Here is a 7,349-nt window from a genome sequence, read left to right as displayed (position 1 = left end):
TAAAGTACAGTATATATTTATCATTTAAATCCCTCATGTGTGTCTGTTTGGAGAGTACTTATAAGTAGACTAAAATCATTACCTGTATAGGGGGGAAAAAAATCTTTTCTCTTTCACATTCGAATTTCTCTCTCCAAAATAGATCTTTTTGGTTTTACTTCTACTATAGGGATTTGCTGACCATGTATTATATGTTAGGCAGATAGGCTTACTAGTTTTGCTACCCCTGCTGATGCTGGCCTGGCAGGTGGTGCAAATGGCCTTTTTGGAGTTATCGGCAGAGTGTTTAAAAAACAACCAGACTCAGGAAGACCTAACAGTTGTACTGGCAACTTCCTTCGTGTTGGTGTTACGGGGCACGGTTGCCTGCCTCTGTCTGTGGCCACCACACTGCTTCTTCCTGCCTGTTGGGGTGCTCTGCCTCCCTCCCCCTGTGTGCTGCTGTCCTCGCTCTGCATGTCCTCCTACCAGCTAGGGTCAGTTACTATATCATCCACCACCTCGTGTTCCACTTCTGCACCCTGGTCTTCTTCTTAACTTTCTGTCAGTTGTGTCTCATCATCATCCACCTCTTGCGACACTTTCCCACCATCCCCATGGCTGCTCAAACATTTGGGCATCGCTACATCCGATCTCCTCTTGCCCTGCTTCAAGTGGACCGGGCGAGAGGCCCGAATCTTTAAATGGAAAAGTGAACAGCTCTTCGGAGTCTCCAAGTGTGGGATCAGTTGTCTCTGGGCACTCGGCATGGTGGGAGGAAGGAGGATTAGGGTGAGGAATATGCAGTCCAGACTCACGGCTACTGAGAGTTGGCCGTGTGGAAGACAGGGTGGTGGTGGTGGTGGCAAAGTGACTGGAAGCATTATCCGCTATCCAACAAACAACCTTTTGACACTGCTCTTGGTTCAATAGTGGTGTGCTGCGGTCCCCTAAGAATTGGGACGAGAAGGTCAGGCGAGAAGATGTGGGTGTTTGTTGTGGCACAATTTCAGTTTGCCCACGGCCTCGGCTTCAGCGTCTGCATGCATCATCACCATCATGTCCAGTTCCCTGTCCCTTGCCAAGTGCCTTGTCCATTTTAAATGGAGGACAATATCTTCTGACTCACCCAGGGGGATATGGGGGACTCGGTACCCGGGCCTTTACCTTCTTGGGATGTCACGGCAGTCGACACACAGGCCCGTACACTGGAGTCACTCTTTAAAAAGGGGGTTGTTGCTTGAAGGGATGAATAATAGTTTGGTCTCGTGACGTCACTTGTGGTTCCTGGTAATGAGTACCAGCGCTGCTGCAGACCTCTGGAGCAGATGTTAGGGCAGCTGGGTTGGTGCGGCTCTCCACAGGCAGAGCTCAGCTCCACGGCAGTGTAGGTGCAGATGGTAATGCTGGGCGTTGTAGTGCAGGAGTGATAACATAGCAGCAATAACTGATTGAGACAGTGGGGTGCAGTCGTCCGAGTTTACTCACAGTTATCAAGTTCCTCAGGTTGCCTGTACAGGTGACAGCCTCCCACGTCGCGCTGCGTTCACCAGGCAGGGGTCCAGCACTCCCTCAAGTATCTCAAGGGCACTTAATGGGACCCCTTTCTGTATGTTCCTTTCTTAGCCGACTTCCCGTGCTGGGTCTCTCCCTCCTGCCCTGTTCCCCGCCACACAAAGTACCGATCAGGTACCTTGGGATCCCTCTGGCAACTTGAAGTTCCCGGACCTTACTTGATGCCCTTTTCGGTGGCTTAGGTGCGGATGTGGCAACTGCACCTTGAAAGTGCAGAAGCCTCCGGTTTTCTAGCTGAGACTTAAAGTAACTTGGCTAGCCCAGGGACCGGTTTCCTTCTTGTGGCCTGATCCCTCTACCGCCTGGCAGATTCGGGCATACGGGTGACGGTCCGGCACTCACCGTACCCAGTGGGACCCCTTTTGCTCCTGGAGCCTTTCTCTCTTGCTCCCACTCCTCTCTCAGTCTTGGCCATGACAGGCCAGACCTGCCTCCCGAGTGGAGCTCCTGAAAAGCCTCCGCTCCCGACGTCCTCACACTCCCTCTCTCTTCGTTCAACTCTCTAAAAATATGGCTTCCCTATATATATATGCCTCTTCTTCAAGTGCTCCCCTGATCTGCGTCCTCCACCCACACCCACTACATGGTTCCCCATCAGTTTGGTCCCCCCCACTCCAGCCAGGGGCAGCAGAAAGCAGTGCATATTGCCCTTCCAGATGGTCTGGAGTAGTGTAGTGTTGGGTGCAGGTGTTAGGGTCCCGGGCAGCACTCCATCCTTACCTGAGAGAAGGAGATGCCATACCTCTGGGTGAAGTGCAGTACCGCTGTGGCGACTGAACCCTCAGGGGCGCCACACTTCCACACTCACTACAAATGGCTGAATTTGGAGCGAAGTTTTATGTAATCCGTGTGACGGAGAAACCACAGTTTTAAATACCTGGCCTGTAGGTAACTATTTTTAACAGCAAACTGTTGTAAATTGCTTCACTGACAGACTGAAACAAATTTTTAATGGAGGCCAGAAATGGCAGTATTGTCTGAAAACGTATATGTGATCCGTGTGACGGAGAAAACACAGTTTTAAATACCTGGCATGTAGTTAACTATTTTGAACAGCAAACTGTTGTCAATTTCTTCCCTGACACACTGAAACAAAATTTTAATGGAGGCCAGAAATGGCAGTATTGTCAGCACAATTATATGTGATCCGTGTGACGGACAAACCACAGTTTTAAATAGCTGGATTTTTAGCGCTGTAATATGGAAAGGAACTGGCTGTATTCTGCAGTGCCAACACGCAAATGGCGCAGAACAACGGTGTTCTCTGGATTGCTTTTTAAGCAAATAATGAGGATTAAGATGCCCCAAAAAATTATTCCTGGCCCCTGAGACCTGGGCCTATTTCTAGAAATATCTAACAGCAACAGCAGACAAAACTGCCGAGATGCTCGGGCGAGCACCGAGCAGTAGCGAGCATGCTCACTCATCACTGCTCCTGACAAAACTGGTGTAACTGATCAAGGTTTGTAGGTCGCTTTGCCTGCACCTGCCTTTTCAGCTTTGCCCATAAATTTTCCATAGTATTGAGATCAGGGCTTGGGAAGCCTTAAAGCCACAGCTGTGGCAGAACAAATCTGATGGAATCTGCTAGACCCGGCAAAAGGTAAAAGCGGTGCGTTATATGGACATTAATATAGTTACTTTGCTGAAGGCTGTAACTGGAGCCAAGTGGACCTGGCTGCCACTTGAAAGGCTCTTGGTTGTTATGTGTGTAAACATGCCGGTGAGCCACTGAGATGGACTGTGTGATAAGCAGTTATGAAGTGTAATAAACTGCTGGATTTCATGTTACTGGAAAACGTTGCATATGTGCTTTAATTGACCCGCTGAAGCGAGTGTCCCCCAGCGTGATGACTAGCGCTGCCTTACATGTGGTTGGAGAATGCGGCAACTGCAGCCCGGTTGCTAGGGGCAACTGCAGCCCGGTTGCTAGGGGTAACGGCACAGGACGACGAGTGTGGATACAAGCATCTTGTTGTGGCTCGGCTGGGTCACGAAGATTAAAGCATCTTGTTGTAATTCAGCGGGGTTACAAAAATTGTCCTCGCACTCAAACCTGGTTTGCTGTGGCTGGGCGGGGTCACGAAGATTAAAGCATCTGGCTGTAACTCGGCAGGGTTACAAAAATTGTCCTCGCACTCAAACCTGGTTTGCTGTGGCTCAGCAGGACCATGAAAATTTTCCGGGGAGAGCAGTGTGAAGTGTCTAGTGTGAACAGTGTACCGTGATGACCATGAATGGTTCAGTACCTCTAGACCGAATGGAGAAGGGGTTAGATGACCGTCTGCAAATGGTTTGGAGCGAAATGGAGTGTCCTGAAGCAATGCAGGAACAGATAAAGATGGCTGTGAAGGGAGCAGCAAATGAGACTGAAGCTATTGAGCAATTAAAGTGCCTGTTAAAATCGCAGCCGCAGGCATTTGAGAAACGACAGCAGGTCATGGTGCAGGAAGGGCAGGAGCTGTTGGCCCTTTACAGAAAGGCGACAACGGACCATTATGTGAGTTCTTCTGGGGCGCCATTATTGTCCCAGAGTGCCCGGGGAGGTGGTAAGAGATGTTGTGAATTGGGTCCTAAGACTATTGCTGATTTTTTTTGTAAAAATCCCCCTACAGGTGTGGGTGTCCAAAAAGGGGGGGAGTTTCAAAAAGGGGCGGATTTTCAAAAGAGCATGGAGTATAGAAAACTAAAATTTGTTACTGGTTGTGGGTTGGTACCGCCTAAAAATGACAATTTAACCATTGATAACGGGGTAGCTTCAGTAGAAGGGGTTGACGTCAAGGTGGGAGGTGACTTGTTGGCCCACAACTCCATGGGGAGTGACACAGACCCCACAACTGACGGTGACACTATGAAAGTAGAAAGAGAGTTCAGTCAGGAGGGGCTAGATGAGGGGAGAGAGTCCCACTCTCGTCGTCGATGGCACAAAGGCCACAAAAAAGTTGCTCCTGTAGATTTTGCTGAAAGGGCAAATAAAGAAAATGCAAGGCTGTGTGCCTTTATTCCGAGTTTGGATCCTCTTTTAGAAGAAGAGGAGGTGACGTTGCCAGTAGCAACCTCCGATACAGTACTGAGACAGAAGGATCAGGATCCGACAGCCCTGAAAGAGGAGGCGGCCAGTCATGACCAAGAGCTGGAGCCTATCAGGCAGCAGTGTCAGCGTGACATGCTGCAACGAAGGGAAAACCTGGAGAACGTGTCCTCAGACCAGCTGAGCCTGGAGTCTGAACAGCAGAAAATAAACAAGGTTGTAAGGAACTTGCAGCGAGAACTGGAAGAAAGCCGCGAGGAAATCAACAAATGGAAAGAAAGGTTTCAGAGAAATAAAGAGGAGGTTTCTCAATTGGAGCTTGACAAAGCGGAGTGTGAAGATGAGTTGTGAGAGGTGAAAGATCGCTTCTCCCTGGTATGGTTAGAGCTGAGGCAAGTGAAGCAAAAGCTGGATTAGGGTCTACACCAGAAGGATAGGGAGCTGTCTGCCCTAAAAGAGGCGCTGCAGGATGAAGTTTCTGGACGTGATCAAAACCTAGAACGACTGCGCGAACAGTTCAACCAGAAGCTGTGTGAATCCAAGAAGGAGTGTAGTGAACTCAGTAAGGAACTGCAACAAATTAAGAGAGACTATGAGGATCTCCTCAAGGTTAAGAAAAAACTAGAGGAGGATAAGGCTGATGCAGAGCACATGCGCCAAGTGGTTGAGACCACTCTACAGGACACCCGTGATGAAAATGATGATCTCCGCAGAAAGACCCTAGGTCTGGTAGCTCAGGTGAAGGAGCTGCAGACGTTCTCTGATAATCTCCAGAGGGCAGAGACGTGCCTTAAGGAAAGAATCAGCAAGATGGAAGCTGAGCGGAAAAAGATGGAGGAGTCCATCGAAGAAGGGAGGTATGAAGCAAATGCCTCTTCAGATAATGCGAGCTTGGGTGATTCGGTGGATGTGAGAGCCAAGATCAAGGAACTCAAGGAGTTGCTACAAGCCCATTGGAAGCAAGAGAAGCTTGAGAGACTGGCTGTCGAGAGCCGAGTGGGCGCATTGGAGACAGAGAGCTCTGAGAAAATTCTGCTGATAAAGGAGCAGTTGAAGCCGGAAGAGCTTCAGAGATTGGTTGCAGAGAGGCGAGTGGCTGAGCTAGAGGAAGAAGAGGTCAAGACGAAAATTCTTGAATTTGTAGCTGTGAGTCAGCTCAGGGGAAGCATACAGGGTGAAGAAGCTGAAAGTCAGTTCCCCCTGAAACCTGAGCCGGTTGATCGACTGAAAACCACTGGTGAAACAGAAATGTCTCGGTACAAGTGCCTCATAGATGTACCCGAGGATTTGAGAGAAGAATGCACCAGTGAGTCCGTGCATGAAGAGTTTAAGAAGGCCATGGGAGCCTGTAAGGTATACTCGACCTCAGAAGCTAAACAGCTGTTGGTCCTGTCCACAACCGAAGTCACAATGAAGAGGGTGGCTATCCTAAGTAACATGCACTGGCGATGTATTCGCACAAAGCGGTTTGTCCGGTTGAAGACGAAACAAGCCATTAGACAACTGGAGCTTATGAGTAAAGCTCAAAGTCTGCATGAAGAGGTCATCTGGGTGCCTCATGCTCTGGTAAGAAAGCTCATTGTGGGAAATGGCCGAGCCATGCAGATGATGGTAAAGAAGTCCGGTGTGATGAAAGTAAGCAGTCCACGTGATCGACAGGACTCGGTACCAGATGAAGACGGCATGGTGTCATTCTCCGCTGTAGGAACAGAAGAAAGTCTTTTATATATTCGCATACTGTTGGAGTACCGAGTGACCTACCTGCGAGAGGTAGAACAGTTGAATCTCGCTAGACTGCGAGTGGAAAGACAGAATCGCCTGAGCAGCAGAAGATGGCAGCCGTCTAGAAATTGTGAGACCAGACAGAGAAAGGACCCTTCAAATAATAGAACGGCTACAGTAGAAGTTAGAGACTTTCCAAGATGTCCTGAGGATAGTGGGCGTGGGTTTAGAGGTAGTGAGACTTCCAGTAACTCAGGTCTGAGTGGCCCATACAAACGACCCAATAGAGTACGGGACAGTAGGGAGTCGAACCGGACCTTAGATACCAGGGTATGTGAGTCACACTGCTGTATTGACCGCTGGGAGCGGGGGAGGTCTGACAAGGTTACGACCGACCGCTGGGAGTGGGGAAGGTCTGACAAGGTTACGACTGACCGCTGGGAGCGGGGGGAGGTCTGACAAGGTTACGACTGACCATTGGGAGCGGGGGAGGTCTGACAAGGTTACGACCCAGAAATTTGACTTGACGAAGGCAGTGACAATGACAGAAGGTAGGTCCCTAAGGAATGGGCTAATGTTGATGATTAGTGTTCCAGGGGCTGAGCAGCGCAATTGTCAAGTACTTGGTCTCTGTGTGAACTGTGGGTTATAATGTGATTGTGTATATTATGTGTTCAACCCCACAAGTTTGAACAGAGGGGGGATATGTAATGCAGCGGCTTGCGGCATTACTGTAATGGTCCAGGGTGTGTTCTGGCTGACCATGTACCTCTCCCTCAGGTGACTGATCACATGACTGTGACATCATCACAGGTCCTGTGCACACAGAAGGACTGATCACATGATTGTGACATCAGCACAGGACCTGTGTGCACTGGAGGATATATAAATCTTGGTGCTTTTGAAACAGGGTGTGAAAGGCATGAGGCCTGTTCCCCGTGTGTGGGACACCATTAGAGTGTGAGGCCTAGTGAAGCCGGGTGAAGCCTGAAAGGCAAAGGCAGGATCCTTGTGTATAAGAGATGCCAGTAGCCTTGGAGGG

Source organism: Phyllobates terribilis, unplaced genomic scaffold, assembly GCF_046119375.1.
Source record: "Phyllobates terribilis strain yellow unplaced genomic scaffold, ASM4611937v1 Scaffold_322__1_contigs__length_2175068, whole genome shotgun sequence".
NCBI lineage: Eukaryota > Metazoa > Chordata > Amphibia > Anura > Dendrobatidae > Phyllobates > Phyllobates terribilis.
Note: the sequence above shows the minus strand (reverse complement) of the source record.